This window comes from Podarcis bocagei (assembly GCF_964188305.1).
Source record: "Podarcis bocagei genome assembly, chromosome: 6".
In the NCBI taxonomy this organism is placed as follows: Eukaryota; Metazoa; Chordata; class Lepidosauria; order Squamata; family Lacertidae; genus Podarcis; species Podarcis bocagei.
The window spans coordinates 82,221,706-82,242,141 of NC_138130.1; the positions used below are offsets into that span (position 1 = coordinate 82,221,706).

A 20,436-nucleotide genomic window follows, 5' to 3' on the forward strand; every position below is an offset into this window, starting at 1 on the left:
AAGTTGACAGCAAGATGCAGCAACCGGTATCTTTTTGTAATTCGTAATACAAGTTAAACATAAAACAAAGGGGCAGACACTTACAAACATTTTCATATTCACCTACCATATTCTTCCATAATCTTCTAAAAGTGTGTCTTTTTGTAAGAAGCCATTTTCATCCCATAGTTTTATTTGCAGGTCATCCGTTCTCATGAAGTAGGACAAAAGCCTGGATTTTTTAAAAAAGAAAATAATAATAATGAAGTGCAATAATTAGATTATTTCTTAGCAAACTATTTAGTATATGAAAAGGTTTGTACCCTACAATGAAAGCTTAACGTTGATGTGATTACTAAGAATGCTGGCAATTATTTTAAAAGGGGGGGGGGAGGTGACCTTTGATCTGTTAGTGTCTACTAATAATTACTGTTCCAAAGTGAATGTTTTGCTATGTAAGAATTTTGATGAAACGCTTTTTTCTAAAAACCATTTTTACAGTTTATACTGCAGCTGTCTTTAGCTCTCTTGAGTGGATTGTATACAAAACCAGAGACATGATTTAAGCAAAGGGGGAAGCTGTTGCTAAGTGTTCTACGTTACTACAATTTCAGGAAGTCCAAAGGACAGATTTTTTTCTGTCTTGCTTTCCCCCCCAAGCTGAGAGAAGGAACTGCATCCCCCAACCCCTTGCTCTGTCATCTGCTGACAAAAGCCCAAATGCCTTCACGTGAACTGCTGGAAAACAATCTGTCGTCTTTTTGCGGAATAATTTTATCGGCGAATCGCCTGTCATTGAGCCGATGACAGCTACCTTAATTTCTACCTAGAGTTGACTCACGTTTACATTTCTAAACCAAACTGCTAACTTCTCGCATGTTTCAGTCAGTCTGTGCGACTTGGACACAAAGGACACCCTTTTGTAAGGTGCTCCTATGTTTGCTCCTGACTGGATCTAGATTTTTGCTTGGGTCAGGGGTTTTGCCTGCTTTAAAAATGCAACCAAGGTCCAAAAATGGTCAGCCGATTTCATCAATTATCTCTGTATTATATGAAGCTTGTATTAATGATCGGAGAATGTATTTCAATCCCATTACATCTATCCATTGTGAGGCATGAGATTCCCCCCCTTTTTTTCTCCCCCCTCCCAATTTAGAAGCTGTGTAATGCAGGATATTACAGCATGTCATTTCCACCCCCCACCCCCCGAAAGTACCTTTGTTCATAATAAAACTACAGACCTTTGGGTTTTTTTTAAAAAAAGAAAAGTCCACTTCTCTGTATAATAGGAAATTATTTTGCTTTCATACTGTAGATTCATGCAGTATAATACTGTGTTAATTTTACGCATTTGTGAATGTATTTAGCCCAGATGCATACAAAGGTAGACCTCCTCCATAGGGCAGGATCTACAGTTACTTTGGCTTGCAAAAGGTATTGGCACTCACTCTCTAGAATGCTTTCTCCGAACAACCAATTCCCACACTTTATGACAGGGTGGGGGGAAATGTGGCCCTTCAAGACTCATTACCAAGCTCTCATGGGGACGGGGGTGGCGCTGTGGTCTAAACCACTGAGCCTCTTGGGCTTGCCAATCAGAAGGTTGGTAGCTCGAATCCCCGTGACGGAGTGAGCTCCCGTTGCTCTGTCCCAGCTCTTTTCAAACTGCCAAACCAGCAGTTTGAAAGCACACCAGTGCAAGTAGATAAATAGGTACCGCTGCAGCGGGAAGGTAAACTGTGTTTCCGTGCACTCTGGTTTCCGTCACAGTGTCCCTTTGCACCAGAAGCAGTTTAGTCATGCTGGCCACACGACCTGGAAAGCTATCTGTGGGTAAACGGTGGCTCCCTCGGCCTGAAAGCGAAATGAGCACTGCAACCCCATAATCGCCTTTGACTGGACTTAACCGTCCAGGGATCTTTTACCTTTACCCTATCAGGCTCTCATGTAAGACACCCTTCCCAGCCACACCCATTACTGGCTCTGCTTTGCACTGTCCTTGAGTGTTTTTAGCCTGCTAGAATATGTCCTTGAACTCTGATGATGCCTCTCGTTTGTTTGCCTGCCTGGATTGAGAACAAGCAGGTGTGCACGGAAACTTTGCTGTGCAAAGGTAAAATTTGCATTCATTCTTAGGATCACCTTTGCCTCTGGCCCTGCCCGCTACTGGCATGTGGTCCCCAGAAGGTTGAGTAGAAAGGAATGCTACTCTTGGGTGGAAAACATTTCCCCACCCTGCTTTATCGGAGGCTGCTTCTGAATTTCCCCTCAATTTCAAAAGCAGTTTGCCACGATGGTGCACGGAGGGGTGTGTGCTCTTGTTGCAAGGTCAACATTAGCAAAGCTTCTTGTGGATCCATCCAATTTCAGTTTAATGGTCCTCTACATCCTGTGTAGGGCTGTAGCACAGCGGCAGAGCATTGGCTTTCCCTGGGAAAAGTTCCGAGCTCACTCTCCCAAACCTCCAGGTAAGGCTGAGAATACCCCTGCCTAAAACCCTGGAGAACTGAGGCTAGTCCTTTGCAGAGCTACATAGACCAATAGCCTGATCTCAGTATAACACAGCTTTCTATGTAAGTGATTAGGGGGCACCTTAAATGCATGGTGCACCTCAGGATCCCCTGTCCACAGTAAATATCTGGCTTGGCAGCAGGCAAGTGAGAGGGTACATCATGGCTGTGGATGAAACAAAGCCAGTACAACAATTACATGGAATGACAAGGTATCACCATTGCACAGCCATTATGGGCAGGTATGGAGGCACCAAGGTTTGAGAACAGGGTAAAGCCCTCTTTTTTAATATATATTTTAAATTTTTCATTAATAACACTTCAATATGGGCCATATTACTACAATGTCAAATCATACCAAATCATAACACAATTTATAAAGCCAATTATACATTCCAAATTAAACAATTCGGTGACTTCCCGTGTACTGATCGTCCAGAGATAATTATTTCTAGGTCCTGCGCATAGTCTCATATATAATCCAAATGCAGCAATTCCGATCTTGATCCTTTCTTCTATTTTTGCAGCCGCTGGTGTACTGACTTTCACTCATATTCCAAAAAATCCATAGCCATTAACTAGGGTGAATGAGTGTCATCCCATCATCTTCCCAAAAGCTTATGGGTGTGGTGAAGTAACCTTTGAGGTTTAATGCAACACTTTGCAAATAAAAGTGTATTACATTTCACTGCAGGCTACGATAAAGCCTAACAGGTGAGGAAGCATACCTGCTCCACCTGATACATTCTATGTGAAATGGGGGCATCGCACTGAATTCATTATTATTTCTTCTTCTTCTTCTTCCGCCCATTTGACTGGGTTGACCCAGTAAAACGTCCTCTTACACAGACAAAACCAAAGTGTTCCTTCCTCTGAATGCTTGATCTAGTAATTGCAAGCAATGCAGCTAGACTTCCCGTTCAGGGGAGCTACTGCTATTATTCATGATCTTTGGTAATGAAAACTAGTTTGGTGTGGGTTCTCCCTCCCTTGCCCTGTTGATACATAGACAAATTTCCTTCCTTTATAGTGTTGTAGTCTATATGATTGGGTTTGTTCTGCTGTGCCTTCCGTCTTAAATGATGAGATTCAACAGTGTCATATATAAACTGAAGGATTGGAGATTTTTTAAAAACCCATTCTCCCTTAAAATATTATATTCATTTACATTAATTTATTTATTTATATTAATAAATAAATAGAAATAAAAATGTGCACCGCACCCCCAAGACCATTCCATTATAACTATCCAACCTCCCAAAATGACAACACTTTGCATTTCTTGTTTTCCCTTAACAACTTCTTTGTCCATCGCTCCTATTGTATACAGTTAAAGCAAGTTATTTTACTTCCTGTTAGAGCTTCTATTATTTGTTCTTTGCTTCTCATTTTCTCCACCCATTCCTTTATTTCAAGTATTTTCTTCTCTTTCACTTCTTTTTCAATGTCCTTTTTAAAATTTACTGGGAAATCTTCTATCATCACCACCGGGGTTAGTGGGGAATTTACCGGTATCGGTTTTCCTTTATATTTTGCCCATATCTCAATTATGTTTCTTAATAAGGGATTTTCAATATTCTGCCACCAATGCCTATTCTGTTTGACAGAAAATATATTCACTAATTTCTCCTTCATTTTCTGTGTACCACTCTTTAACCATGCTAACTCTCCTTGTTGTGTTATCCCATCTATAATATATCTTAACTTATTTGCTATATAACTTTATGTTGTGGAGACCTAGTCCACCTATTTTCTGGGATTAAGACCATCTTCTTTTATTAATTCTGGGTTTCTGATCCCCATTACAAAATTTATTAATCACACTTTGCCAACCCTTTATCTCTGTCTCCGATATCTTAATTGGTAATATTATAAATAAAAAATATATTCTAGACAAAATTTTCATTTTAATTATAGCTATTCTTCCAAACCCCGAAAGCTTAATTTTATTATATTCCTCCAGTTTTCCCTTAATTTCCCTTTTTAATTTGTTAAAATTCTCTTGTTCTAAATTTTCTAAGTTTCTTGTTATATTTATTCCCAAGTACTTTATTACATTTCTTAATTTTATATCTATTTTTTTTTCTTCAAAAGTTTTTGGTTTTCATCTTCATCGTAATTAAATCTCATAATCTCTGATTTGGACCAATTAATTCGCAACCCTGCTATTTCTCTAAAAAAATTCAAATGTGGTTCTATTACCTGCATATTTTCCAACAGATTGTTTGCAAGATGTCATCTGCAAATAAGCTTATTTTCTCTTTTCCTTTATTGCTTATTCCTTTTATATTTCCATCTTCTCTAATTACATTGGGCAGAGTTTCAATGACCAATACAAATAAAATTGGGGAAAGGGGCATCCTTGTATTGTATCTCGGGCTAGTGTTATTTGTTCTGTTATACCATTGTTCACTACGACATATGCCTGGTTCCCCAAGTATAATTGATCTAGTAATCCTTTAGATCGTTCTCCAAATCCTAAACTTTCTGTAATTATTTTTAACACCGGCCATTCTACACTGTCAAAAGCCTTAAAGATATCCAATACTACTATACCAGCTTTCAATTTATTTTTTCTTATTATATCTATTTTATTCAACACTCTTGCTATTAAACTAGACATCTGTCTTCCTGATACAAAGCCACATTGGTTTTTATTTATATATTTACACATGAAATTATTCGTCCATTTTGCCATTATTGCAGTCAATATTTTAGCATCTTGATTTATTAGGGAAATCGGTCTATACAATCCTGGGCCCTTCAAATCTTTACTTGGTTTTGGAATTAAGATAATCATTGATTGTTCCATGATGGTGGGATCCTCTCAACCTCTATTACTGAATGATATAATACTTTTAATTTAGGAACCAATATTTTTAAAAATACCTTATAATATTCTGTTCCCAATCCATCTGCTCCTGGGCTTTTCCCCTTTTTTAGTTTCCCTATAACTTCCTCTATTTCTTTTTCTGAAATTGGTTGTTCCATAACCTCTCTATCCTTCCTTTCTAGCTTTATCTTCCAGTTTCTCTCAATATATTCTTTCATCTTCCCCATAGAATTGTTACCTGCAGGATATAACTCTTGGTAAAACTCCTGAAATACTCTCATCATTCTCAGCTCCCATTGCTCAATTTTCACATTATGTTGCTTTATCTTTTCATCATTGTTTTGCACTCTTTCTTGGATTTGGTCCATCTTTGCTTCTACTTTATCTACTTTATCTTACTTTGATTTCTGAAATTGCTTTGTCTATTTGAGTGGTAATGTCTGTCACTATCTGGTTTCTGAGAATCTCGTTGCCTTTCTGCATCATTTCTTTTATTTTATCCAAGATATCTACTTGTTCTTGATACCTTTTTACTTTAGATTTCGCCCCCAACTCCTCCTTGCTCCCCCTCTGAGTTCCATTTTTCCTGTTTTTCTTACTTCCATCTCCACTTTGTTTCTCTTGTCTACTTGCCATAATTGCTTCTGTTGATTGGACTCTGGTTAATCACTGGACACTTCGATCTGATGGGTGTCCCCCCCCCCCAATTTATTTTGGATTGCTTTGCCTCATGGGAATTGTCTGTTGGCATCTAGCCAACTCAACTGCTTCACCAAGTTGCTATTTACTGTGCCTTAAAGTCACAATAATTTCCTTATAGTTTAATGCAAATGTCTCGGTTTGGATTTTACCCGCTTCTGTTATCTTTGTAGTCTTTATTGTTGTTTTTCCCTTTCAAGTTCTTTTGCATCTTTCAAGTTCTTTTAAATCTAGTCTCCAAGACGCGATCAGGCTTCAGGCCTGGAGACCAGAAGTAAGAGCAATTAATTATATTCAATTATTTACTCCAAGATTTCCAAATATTTTGCTGTCCTGGGTATTGATCCTCTTTTTTCCCCTTCTGCTATTTAAATTTAAGATGTCCAATCATTTCTAATTGTCCATTTTTTGTCTTCACAAGCTCTTTGCTTTAGATTCTTTTCCAGCCGATAAGTTTGGCGTCCGGCCCAGGCCTGGCACCTAGCCCAGAAATTAAGCAGTAGTGTTTATTATTTCACTACTCCAAATTACATTCCTGCTTGAAAAGTTCTTAAGGACTTACCTGTATTCTTTGCTTCATGATACTTGTTCCACATTCTCCCTTTTTACTGGTGCCTGGTTTTGGCTTTTGCATTGTCTCTGTTCTGGGGAAAGACTATGTTGTTACGTTACCTGTTGAATCAGGCCACAAAACGGTTAGGTGAGTCTCAGTTGTTTTAAAGTGCTCATCATGACCTGTGCAATCTCGTATGTTTCCTGCTATCATTATCCACCATTTCCATCTAGAGCACTTTTATTCTACAAATTGGTCCATTTAGCCACAGAAAAACCCAATGAGGCAAAGAATTGGTTCTTGCAGTGCACTCCCTGGTTTTGTCTTGACCAGTTAAGAAGTAAACTCGATGTATGGGAAATCATGATGAGAATGCTGAACGGCACTATTCCGCAGCCTGGCTTCTGTGAGCAGGATATGCTCCTAAATTAGAGAGCTCCGCTCACGGACTCTGATCCTCAGAGATCTATAAGTACTCTTCCATGACCTCACATGGCGACAGCACTCTCTGTTCTCGCAGGTTTCTTGCTCTTGTTTTTAACCCAACTGCATGTCAAAGGGCCAAACAATATATGGTGCAAGGGATCAGCAATCCTATCTCCCAATCTCATCTTGTGACCTTAAAAACAACTGCATCAGCTGTGTGATGTGGATCAGGACCACAGCACTGGGGACGTGTGCAGAATCATATACAGTGGTACCTCAGGTTAAGTACTTAATTCGTTCCGGAGGTCCGTTCTTAACTTGAAACTGTTCTTAACCTGAAGACCACTTTAGCTAATGGGGCCTCCTGCTGCTGCTGCGCCGCCAGAGCATGATTTCTGTTCTCATCCTGAAGCAAAGTTCTTAACCCGAGGTACTATTACTGGGTTAGCGGAGTCTGTAACCTGAAGCGTATGTAACCCGAGATGCCACTGTAGTTGAAAGAGACCCTGAGGATCATCTAGTCCAACCCACTGCAGTGCAGGAATATGCAGCTGTCCCATATGGGGATCGAACTTGCAACCTTGGCATTATCAGCCGCATGCTCTAACCAACTGAGCTATCCAGGTGGTTTGGTCCTTTCCCAAATCCATCCTCAAAACCATGCCACTAACCACCATTACACAGAGGAGGTTGTATTAGACCTATCTCTTCCCCCTAAACAACTAATAGTAACCTGATGATCTCTGTAACTAAGGACTGCATCAGAAGGCAACCCAATTAATTGCAGTAGGATTTACTCCCAAATAACCCCACTTAGGACTTTGGCCTTAGCCTCTCTGCCACTCCAACCACCAACTCATACAGCAGCAGCTGCCACATGCCCAGTGCAAGTATAAAATTCAATATTGCTTCTCTCGGGAGAACATCCAGTCTAGATTCTAATTTATTTCCACTAGGAAATACAATGGCATAAGAACATCCATGTATCAGCTGCTCAAGCCGTGAAAATAAGGTACACTGAGTAACGGGTTCCCTAAGCAACCATAGGCAGTTTTAGCTAAAAATAAAGCACTTCAATGACTTGGTGCAAAAGCAACGAAGGAAAACTTGGAGGCTACACTTGCCTGGGTGCAATCTCTCTCCACCGGAAGGAATGCAGAGAGAGAGTGCATTCTTGTAAAATGTAGCCAGGAAGAAACAGAGCATTCATTCTCAATATAAGTAAATATTAGACGAGCCTTTTTGGATCCAACCAAAGGTCCACTTTGTCCAGCATCCCTTTTAGCCCATTTTTGTGCCCTTCTTCTGCCTCTTCTCATGCCATGTGTGCTTGTTCCTTCTTGTGTGTCTGCAATGCATGTATTAGTTTAATCATGGCTAGAATTATTTAGTTAACTCTCTCACTGGGAGCCAGTGCGGTGCAGTGGTTAAGAGCGGTGGAATCGTAATCTGGTGAACCGGGTTCGCTTCCTCACTCCTCCACATGCAACTGCTGGGTGACCTTGGGCTAGTCACACTTCTCTGAAGTCCTCAGCCTCACTCACCTCACAGAGTGTTTGTTGTGGGGGAGGAAGGGAAAGGAGATTGTTAGCTGCTTTGAGACTCCTCAGGGTAGTGATAAAGCGGGATATCAAATCCAAACTCCTCCTCCTCCTCCTCTTCTTCTTCTTTTTTAAACCAAAGAAATTGTATGCTTTGTTTCTGCTGAGCTACTCCCCATTGCTGTAGTAAATGTGCAGATTTTCCTGAGCTTTTCCCCACTGCAGTTGCATATTCTGATTCCGTGTATCACCAATAAACATTTTGCTTTATAACTTATGTAAGTTCCTGGACAAATCTGAGATGCAGGATTGTCGCTGCTCAATACGAGATTCTTAGAATGTGTGTTAATGAAAAAGGTGTTTACCAAGGGGACTCACCAAAAGCCTGAAAGTACCATCAGCTGCAGGCAGCATGGCCACTGCTCGTGGATGATGGGAGTTGTAGCCCAAAACATTTGGGAGAGGGTTGCTTTGGACCTACCCCAAAGTGGAGTCATAGGGTTTAGGATTAGAGTAAATCTCCACTTGCCTTAAAAGCAAGTGCCATTCCCAGATTAAGCACTGCATGCCAATGCTCAAACCCCAAAGTTCTGCCTGTTTTACCTGCCCATTCAAAGTATTTGAGCAGCGTCAAGAACATGGAGGAGCAACAACCTTTGTCTTGCCCTCTCCTCCTAGTCTGTGGTGCTGATTGGGCCCAGGGAGAGAAGACAAGAGAATGAATTGTGGGATAACCACAGGAAGAAGGGGAGAGCTGTAGGCCAGTGTGATGTACTAGACCATTTGTTGGAATAAGGCAGGAATAGACAATGTGTTGCTCTCTAGAGACTGTCAGACTCCAACTCCCAACAACATCTTGAGGGCACCACATGGCTTCCCATGGACTAAAGAAACCTGGGTTCAGTGCTCCCTGGGTAAGTCGCTATCTTGCAGTCTAGCCCATCCCAAAAGGTTGCTGTGAAAATAAAATAGGCTAACTGTGGATAATTGGATTGTATGTTTGTAAATCACCTTGTGACTCATGTGAAATGCAATCCATAAATGTATAATAATATAATAACCCCCTTTGCTTATTTGAGCTGCTCAGATGAAGGCAGAGGCTTATAAATGTGATCAATTATCCTGGTACTTCCAAAGAAATGCATTTAGGATTGAGATGCAAATATTTGTTTGTCTAACCACCTTTTTAAAACTGTGTTTAGATGGGGCTCAGCATCAGATACCTGTCTGGTTTGCAACACTGGAGATTTAGATCATACCAAGCGCAGCTCTTTTCATTTGTATTTTACAGAGGCTTTCATAATTACATACCTTATGATGATGCTAAATGTAATTCTGATCATGCCCTTCTAAAAATGCCTTGGATTAAAAGCTTTTACGGTCTCTTTAGGCCATGGGCCTGCAATTACAGAAAATGAACTGCATTTTAGCTTTCCATTGAAATTAATAACAGCACTTCTCCAATTGACTCAGTGAGTAGTTAATGGAATAAACTGCATATTTCACTACAATATGGTTTTAAAGCCATTTGAGATATATTCTGTGCTTCAAATGGGATAATAATTCATACGGTACAAACTCGTATTTGGGATTCTACAAAATCTATACCAGATATGTCCAGAATTTAAGATGTTATTAATGGTTTGACAATCATTACCTGCTTGAGTCTAATCTTCCTTACCTTGCATACTTGGAAACGTCTCCCTTCATGCATGCTGAGGTTCAACGAGACAGCCTAATAAGAGTGCGCCTAATGGCATTTAGGATCTTGCACCTAAGATTTCTGCATTTTAGCATGTTTCTTAACATAGTGTCATATATACAAAGTCCAGTTGATTGCCGTTCTCTTGGTCACATGAGATATCCCCCGTAGTGTCTCCACTTCTCCCATAGGGGATGCACAAAAGTTTGTGCCATCTATGACTGAATATGATGCATGCAACCTGTATTGGCCATAAAAGTTAAGGGCAAATATATTTCCACGTTGGCTTCAAAGCCTGGTGACTAACTTCTTTAAAGTGCTCAAATACCCCCTCAACACAAACACACAAGCACACACAGCCTCCACTTGAACACCATAATGAGCTGCTTGCATTTATATGTAAAGTAGCACATTAAAGCTGCAATCCTATGGGACTTACCTCCAAGTAAACATAAACAATTGCAATTGACAAATTGCAATCCTAGACACACTTAAGGGCATGGGTACATACCACCATACCTTTAAAGCACCCACCTACCAAAAAGAAAAAGAATTCTGATTATTGCTTATGATGATTTTATGGTGGGAAATGTGTACTCGGGCCGGGTGGGATGCTGAGTATGGTCACTTTTGGTTGCTATCGCTGCATTGTTTTAATATTTATTTGTTTAAGTAGCCCTGATACCTTTCAGCATAAGGCAATGCATAACGTTATAATAATACTATTCTTTTTTATTAAAAAACCACACAACTTCTATCAGTACTGATTTTCAAAAAGAACAAAACAGAATGGCTGTAGATTTTGTAGGATTCTTTTTCTCCCCCCCCCCCCAGTGGGGGTTTAAAGGTATGGTGGTGTGTACCACATCCTTAAAGGGACGCGGGTGGCGCTGTGGGTTAAATCACAGAGCCTAGGACTTGTCGATCAGAAGGTTGGCGGTTCAAATCCCTGCAACACTCTCATTGCTCGGTCCCTGCTCCTGCCAACCTAGCAGTTCGAAAGCACGTCAAAGTGCAAGTAGATAAATAGGTACCGCTCCAGCGGGAAGATAAACGGCGTTTCTGTGCGCTGCTCTGGTTCGCCAGAAGCAGCTTAGTCATGCTGTCCACATGACCCGGAAGCTGTACGCCGGCTCCCTCAGCCAATAAAGCGAGATGAGCGCCGCAACCCCAGAGTCGGCCACGACTGGACCTAATGGTCAGGGGTCCCTTTACCTTTACCACATCCGTAAGAGTGTTTAGGATTACAATCCTATTTATGTTTACTTGGCGGTTGGACCCAAAGGATTGCAGCTTTAACGTGCTGATTTGTGGCATATAAATTGCAAACAACTCTGCTCATTATGGTGTGCAAGTAGAGGCTCTGTGTGTGCTGAGGCGTCACTTGAGCACTTTTTAGAAGTTAGTCACCAGGTTTTGAAGCAAACATGGAAATATATCTCCCCCCCCCCACCCCACAATGAGTTTCTGTTTGTTGAATTTTGTCCCCAGTCAAACTTTACAGATGTATGCTGCTGAAGCTGGGGGACTGGATTTCCTAATGGAAATGCTGACAGACCTTTACTTATAGCGCTATAGAGAGTGCCCCTGTAATTATTCAATTGCCTAATTCCATTTATCTTCCATGAACCATTATGGGCTGCTGACACGCTGCAGCTTCCTTAGCAGAATACACAGCCGAGTCTAATGGACTGCAGGGAAAGTCAGTTAAATGGAATAAGGTTTGTGCCTTACTCTCAAAGGCTATTATTTTATAAATGAAGGCAGGTGGATGCATTTACGTTATTAGGATAAATATTTATGAACTGTTATCACTGATACCCTGCATTACAAAAACATTATCTTCCATATTAAAAAAATAAAATACAAAGAACAATCCATGCCCGAGTATATTTTGATTAGGATATTGATTATGGTGCTCCTTACACAAAGCCACAAAATAGCATGATCTTAGAAATGAATGCTTGCTGTGTCCCCCCCCCCCCTTCTTATGCAAGGAAGGAAGGTGCTGTTGAGAAACAAAGACTGAAAGCTAGCATATTGTGACACCATTTTAAAAACAAACCCTCAAACTAATAACTTTCCATTTCTATCTCCAAGCATGTGTGAAAATATTTAATTAACCAAATGTGATCAGCATACTTTGCTACTATGCGTGGGACTACAGAAGAAAACTAATATCTGTTACCTCGTTGAAAAAGAATATCAAGTCACTGTTTTTCTCATGGCATTAATCTTATACAGTGGTACCTCGGTTTAAGAACAGTCCTGTTTACGAACAATTCAATTTACGAACTCCGAAAAACCAGAAGTAGTGTCCCGGTTTGAGAACTTTACCTCGGTCTAGGAACAGAATCTGAACGGTGGAAGGGTGGTTGGAGGCCTCATTAGGGAAAGCGCCCCTCGGTTTAAGAACGATTTCGGTTTAAGAACAGATTTCCGGAACAGATTAAGTTCGCAAACTGAGGTACCTGTAAAAGAAACTTTTTCTTATACTTGGAAACAGAAACTGAATGCATAACATTTGAGAAATTGAGTTTGTTAACAGCACATATAGCTATGCATTCAAGACTCCCGACCTGAAGAAGTTAGTCATGCTTGAGGGCCTTGACTACGTTTTTTGTTTTTTTAGGTTTATACCTAAAATGATTTTGTGTATTTTGTAAGTCTTGTTGCTTATTTTATGATTTGGAGGGGTTGTTCTTATTTTTGTGTTCTGTACGCTGCCCTAGCATCTGCACCAATGAAGGGCAAATTATTAATATATCTCAAATGTGTGAAATAAGATTGGCTGCAGCTCCCTGGTGATGGATCATTTGTATGATATGTGAAAGGGCCTTACGTCCCAATGAAAATCAACTTAGTTGCCACGAACCTGTTCCATTCAGTTTAATGGGACGTAAAATGCAACTACCTTTCTCTGAGTCAGGTCCAAGGTGGGAGAACTTCTCAACAAAATCTAGAGCTGCAATAGGGGTGGGGAGAGAGAGTGTCCCTCCTTTTGCTGTTGTCTTGCTGCTGCCTGTTTTGAAGTGGCAGCCACAGCATTTGTCCGGGCAATGTTCCCACAGCTCCCTTTCTAAGATTATTACCATACTTTTCTGTGTATAACACGCCCCAATGTATAAAATGCCCCCTATTTGCGGGGACTCAAATTTAAGAAAATGGCCCAAAGTTGTTGGGAGGATTGCCAGAGGTTGTTCATGATTTTGGGGGAGGAATGCAGTAAATCACTAACCCGACAGCTACAACCGCTCGCTGAAAATCAGTCCAATAAACAGCAGCACAGGAAATTGTAAGGCAAATTGCGGGAGCAAATCCAAAACAGCCCTTGACGCAGCAACCAATCACACTCCTATTTACCGTACACGACGCCCCCAGTTTTTAAACATTATTTTACAGTAAAAAAAACACCCTCATCTTATACACGGTATATATCATTATGTAGAACTAATCCAATGACAGTTCTGGGGGCAGCCCCTGGCAGCCCTCATTAACCCACAGAATTCTGTTTCCACTGCTACAAGCTGGTTTAGCTCTCCCAAATATCACCACCCCCAAAATACCACTGAAAAATGGTCCACAAAAAGACAAGGAGGGTTTCACGCCAATCCAAAATTCCTTTGTAAATGTGAACACTTCATTTTTCTCAGTGAAAGTTAATCTCAGCATGCTTAGAAATAACACTTCGTTTCCTAGAAGCCTTGATCCTTTATCACAAATGTGTGTAATAGGCTATTATCTTTCAGGGAGTAAAAATAAACTTTCCACATGTCCAGAGGCATTCTCTTATTATATCACATTGTCTTGAGACTGACAACTGAATTTGGTGTACACTCAGGTAGGTAGCTGTGTTGGTCTGACGCAGTCGAAATAAATAAAATAAATAAATAAATTGTGCAGTAGCACCTTAGAGACCAACTAAGTTTGTTCTGGTTATAAGCTTTCGTGTGCTTGCACACTTCTTCAGATACACCAGTATACAGTGCAACTCGCTCATGCTGTATTTATCTTAGTGAGACTTCATAAAGCAAAATATTATACCTCATCTCAATAGCAGTACAAAACCCAGGCACAGCATCATGGGAAGTAAAAGAGACAGGAATTGAAGGCAACCACGATCGAAAAGTAAACACATTTACAAATACTCATTTTTACCCTTATAAATGCTCTCTCATTTGTTTAGATGATAATCATGTCAACAAACCTCAATCAAAAGGACCATTTCCCAGGGCTAATAAGAATTAAATGCAGTAGAACATCCTGTGTATTCAGCTATCACTTTGGATGAAAATATCTTGTGAACTTTAAACACAGATGATACTCAGGGAAATAGGTTGTGCTGGTGGGTTCCCCCCTCCCCTTCTTGTTGTTGCGGTGATTATTATATATTAAAGCATTTACACTTTCCTAGACATTTCATGAAGCATTTTGTTTTCTTAATCTTTGCAAGAAACATGACAACATTTAAATTTCTTTGCAATTAGATTTGACTTAATTATGACCATTGTTTAATACCACCTTGTTTTACCTGCTTTGGGTCATAAATAGCCACCAAACTCATCATTTCATAAAGAGTTGTTTTTCTACCTGATGTTCGCTATGTTCAGAATGTTAATAGCTACTACAGCGGAATATGAATAGGCTTGGTACAGCCACTTGAAATATAGAAAAATGGCCCAGACATTAAAAAAGATAAAAGGGAAAAGGGCAGTAATGAATTTAGAGGAAAATGAACATTAATGGCACTAACATTACTCATGTTCCACATAACAAATTATTGGAAGTCTGTCAAGCACACCAAATTACCTACTCATCTGCTGTTGTGGGGCCCTTTGGAGCTATCCAAAACCAGCAAAAGCAAGACAATTTGAGCTAATTTTACTATTTATAACAATAGAACAGACCATTAAGATAAATTAATGTCATTATCAAGTTTCTATGAAAATGACAAATACTGCTATTTCGAGCAGCTTTAGAAGCTGTTGACTATAATGAAATCTGCTCTAGAGGTACTAAAAAGAAACACTCCATGTAATTATTTTCTAGTAGCTTGTTTGTTTCCTTCCTATTCATTTGGCTTTCACACAATTAGTTCTGTACACAATACGTGGTAACTAAATAGTCAACACTACGTGGCATTAGGACTAATTGGGCAATTAGGAGGCAGTTCCCATCCTTTTAAGTCCTAAAGAGAGTGGGGAGTAGACGTTCTCCAGGCAACAATAACAGTACCACACAGGCCAAGATTGTCCAAGTTTGAGGGAATACAAAGTAGAACGAGGAACAAAGTGCAAATCAAATGCTTCACCTAAAGCAACACACACATGAGGTGCTTTATTCAACAATCTAATTGATCACACACAGAGAGAAACACAGGGCACTGTGGCAAATATCTTTGCCAAAGCAAGTCTATCTTAAGATACCAGTACAATAGCTTTCGGGTTCTTCTTAGGTCACAAGGTATTTCAAAGATATCCAGCATCGAAAGCCAAGGTTCACACGGTGTCTCACATGTGCTCTGCAAGTGAAGACTGTCATAATAGTCAGGGAAGTTGTGGTCACTGCCCTTTAAGAGGTAAGTTCTTGAGCCAAAGGGAACTCAACACAACACACAGATTCACCCGTCCTAAGATCTGCTTTGTTCAGCCCAGCTGTGCTATCATCGCACCCTTTAGTTAATGTTGACGCTTTCCAAAGCCACTAGTGCAATCTCTTTGCGCACACCTTGCAGGTTCACTGCAAAAATTGTCTGGCATCACCTCAGATCCATTATCTAGCTTCAAGCACCCCCACAACATCTATAGTAGCACACCACACTTCTCCAACAGTGTACCTTCCTTCTCCAATTTTGGAGTTGCTTCTTTTCTCTCTGTTGTGCACATCTGGGCGAAATGAGCCCTTGTGACACATGGCACCTCAGGCTGGGCATGCTCTAGGCTTGCGAATGTGTCCACACCCTGTTTATTCTGTGCTGTGCTGCTATCTTTTGGGGGACTTTACACAAAACAAATGAAATACCGTGAAAATCCCTGAAACGAGAAGTAATTGACTAGAAATATTATCTTAGAGAAATAAACTAAATAATAAAAATCAAAAAGTTTAAGAGAAAAATTAGGAAAACCTAGAATTGTACAAAGCCTTAACGGGATGCCGGCTACAAACCTCGTTTCACTAAGCTATTCAGTTTCCTCAGAAGGAAATAGAAAAATCATAAACCTTAAATGACCAAAATTCAAAAAAGGGAGTTAAAAGTCCCAAAAAATCTTAAGTATTATAATCCTAGCTCAACCTAAGTGAAGCAAAGCGCAGTAATAAAGGATTAAGGACTCAAAGGTACAGTTTCCAATACTAAATTTACAAAAAATGTTTGAAAACCTAAATGGCAAGTTTTAGACACAGCCCAGCTTAAAGAAAGCCAAACACAGTAATAAGAGTTGAGGACTCAGCTGTGAAAGTTCTAGTACTGCCTTTACAGAAAGGTTTTAAAAAATTGGCACAAATTCAAAGAAAGGAATGTCAGCATCACCCTTGAGCCAGTGCCACCGACTGGACTCATCCACCTCAGCCCCGACTGGGCTAGGTGAGCTGGGTAGCACTTCCAGAGACCAGCTTCTGCACAGGAACAGGTCAAAGTGCTGTGGACTCACAGCTTAGAGTTGTGAGCACCGGATTCACTCCAAGAAGACAGCCGTCGCACAGCAGAGTATAGCAGAGCATAAACGACTCGGAGAGCAGCTCTGTAGAATATCTTCTTTATTCTATCTACAACTATTTTACACAACTATATACAGAGCTAATGAGGTCTAAACATAAATGAATGCTGAACTGCACTGAGTGTCTGCAGCTGCTCTTAGCAGCAACCTTATCTATACACACGATCTCTAACACTCAGTCTCTCTCTCTCTGACACACAGACTGACTGATGTTAGGCTGGAGCGGAATAAGTAGAGAGCAGAACACCGCCCCTCCTCTCTGGAAAATCACCAGACTCATCAGCAGATTCTTGGATATGGGAGGGGTGAAATCTCCTCAAGGAATACAAGATAAGCTGTTTTAGATTTTAAACAAGAACAGGGCAGCCTCGTTTCTTAACATGACGTTTCCTACAGCTTCAAATTCACAATCTTGAAGTTTTTGCCTTAGCTCTGTTAGAAAGTGATCTATTCCTGCTGCCTCTCTGTCAGGGATACAGCTTCACTTTCTTTCGGCTTCGGCACTTGTTTAATTTTACGTTGCCACCCATTCACTCAGAATGCTTTCAAAACCTCTTAGTAGCTGGTATAGTAGGATTAGACATGAATTGGACAGAAAAACCAGAGGCAGGATGAACTTTAAAATGAAATTGTTGCCTTGATCAAGGGGATCTTATTATATATGGAAATGCTGATGTTTACATTGGGGTCTTAATGGTGCTTGCCGACAGTTTCTGAAGACTCAAGAGACATTGTTGCTGACACCAGCCTCTAAATGACTTTTACCGCTGGCCAAATTCTGAAAACGAAGCAAGCTGACTGACCTTTTCCTTACCCTGTTTAACGAAGATTCAGACAACAGACTGGGAAGTAAGTTTATAATACGATTTGCTTACTCACAATCTTGCATTGGTTCTCAGCTACAGCAGCAGGAAAAACTATGCAGGTAAAATACATATATTTGTAGTAAAAACAGTCTCAGACATGTGCCTGAGCCAGAGCAAGTGGAAGGCGTAGCTGCACCCATTGCTGGTCGAAGGAAGAGAGAGGGGGGAGGAACAGGAAATGCTTCTTTGATTCTTCCTGCTCAAGAGAGGAGAGGAAATGACATCACACAGAGCCCTCTCTACTAATTGCATTTCTAAGGCCTATCAGCTCTGTGGTCATTAGCCCCTAAACTTATTAACTAGCAAGAATATGCATTGTTGAATTTTACTGCAATCTCCCACATATCCCTTTTGTTTCTCTGAATGCACATTGGGCTTTTGCAAGGATTATATGGGCTGAATCTCTACAGGTGTTTGGCATATTTTCAATGTCCTATCTCCAATGCAAACAAGGCATCAAAGCAATTTTAAATTCCTCAGGATGAGAATTGGCTTTGGTGCCTGTTAGATAGAGCTGGAGTGTCTTTTTCCACCCTCTCCAGCTTCCCTCTCCCCCAGGATTGTGGGGTTGTCAGGGAGGAATGTAGGGGCAGAGAGAGGTCCTTGGACCCATTTAGCAGAATAAGCATCAGGGAACCCAAATGCAAAAGCGCTATGTTACCACATTTTGAAGCAGGATAATTTACATTAACGACTAATTTTGCTATTGTCAACCTAACACCCTCCAGATGTGTTGCACTATAACTCCCATCAGCCTTAGCCAAAATTTTGGCCCCAAACACCTAGAGCGCACCAGGTCAGAAGACTAGTCTGGAACACGGTGGCTAGCACAACCTAGAGCATCTCTGAATCAAAGCTGCAGTCACTGCCTCAAGAGCAAGCCCATTTTGGAAGACCCTGTGCAATCTGCTGTAATGGATTCTCCACCACTGGAACCTGTTTCCCCCTCTTGGTTCCTATTCCCTGTGGCTTTCTAGCTGGCAGGCAAACTGCTTGCCTGGCACTGGTGCTCACCTCAGCTCTGGGTCCATATGCCAGCATAAAGCTCTGGGCCCACTGGTGCCAGCATGCTAATTATGCCAGCCCCAGCCCTGGCACAAATATGCCAGAAGAGGGGCCAGCCTAATTAAGATACCAGTGCTGTTGGCAAGCTGCTGTCCGCAAGAGCCTGGTAGGCATTCCACTCCAGTATTGACTATATGATTTTACAATGGCTTTAGTATGGCGTGCTTTGAAGTAAAAGCAACGAGGCTGCTGGAGGCCTGCCTGGTGGAAACTGATGGCGCAAGTCATGTGTGCAGGACGTAGCTAGGGCAATGCAATGAAATCATCAAGCCAAGACTGCAAAAGCATTCCCCTCCGGAGATTGGGCCCATCACACAAGAGCCTCAATCTGATCATACTAAGGAGTGATTAACACAGCTGGTCTCCATAAAAGAAACTAAGGATGTATTCACACTTGAGGTTTATTGCATTAGTTTTACTGATTAGAACTGTAACCCTTCTGTTCTGATTTCTAACATCCCTTTTGTGGGAATGTTCTGGGGTGCAGGAGAGGATATATTGACTAATTATATCCTTATCCAACTTGTGCTAACAAGTTCCCAAAATATCAGCAGAGTTTATATACATTCCCCTTTAAGTACGCAACGGTAACGTGTGCACAGGTTCGCTAGAACCTCTATAATAATTACTCTGGTAATTTCCCCTTTGTTCCCTCTTAAAATACAAGACACAACACAGTCTTTATAAAAGTATAAAAGAGTTTACTCACGATCTGTTCACAATATGATCCCAGACGGCAGACAGGCTTAAAAAGGTAAAATACACTTAGAATCTATCTTATAGGAAGATAGGCCTCTCCTCTCTTGGCTGAGAGCCAAGAGGGCATCCTGCTTCTTCGAAAGGTGATGGCAGAGAGAGAGAGATGGCTGCCTGCCCTGTGCTTTTTGTCATTACCTGCACAGGTGAGGCCACACCCACCTCTGGTCACATGTGGAGGAAGTCCGTCCCCAGGAAGTTTACCTGCTTGATGGACAGACATCCCTCCCCATGTTGTAACATGTACACTCTAGGAATGTTGTCATTGACTGCTCCTGTGTTTACATCCCACATACCCCTTCTCAGGCAATACAACATATACAAAACATAAACAACTTTATTCAACCACCCAGAGTCCCAGCTTGACACGTAGATTCTGGAAACTCTCTCTTGGTAGGGGTTTCGTCAGGATGTCAGCAGTCATCTCTTGGGTGCTGCAGTAGGATAGCTCCACAAGTCCATCCTGGATCATCTGGCGTATGTAGTGGTATTTAACCCCAATGTGTTTCGTTCTGGCCAGGAACTTCTCACTCTGCGTCAGCTTCAGGCAACTTTGATTGTCCTCTAGCAAGCTGACAGGCCCTTTTCTCACCAACCCAAAGTCCTTTATGAGTTGATCAAGCCAGGCGATCTCTCTGCAGGCTTCTGTTGCTGCAACATATTCTGATTCTGTGGAAGATAATGCTACACAGCTCTGTTTATAACTGCCCCATGAAACAGGTCCATCCCCAAACATAAAAACATGACCACTTGTTGATTTATAATCAGCATTATCCCCAGCCCAATCAGC

General features: G+C 41.0%; 1 long non-coding RNA gene across 1 annotated transcript in view; it reads right to left on the reverse strand.

Moving 5' to 3' along the window:
• Nucleotides 1–9: 9 nt before the first annotated feature.
• LOC308589145 overlaps nt 10–20,436 on the reverse strand; it is a 31,807-nt gene continuing 11,380 nt past the window's right edge. Inside the window, exons 3-6 of the long non-coding RNA XR_014009092.1 lie at nt 17,839–18,021; nt 12,581–12,714; nt 9,853–9,940; nt 10–6,693 (exon numbers count right to left, since the gene is read on the reverse strand). This is a non-coding gene — a long non-coding RNA (uncharacterized lncRNA). The remainder of the gene's footprint in view (nt 6,694–9,852; nt 9,941–12,580; nt 12,715–17,838; nt 18,022–20,436) is intronic.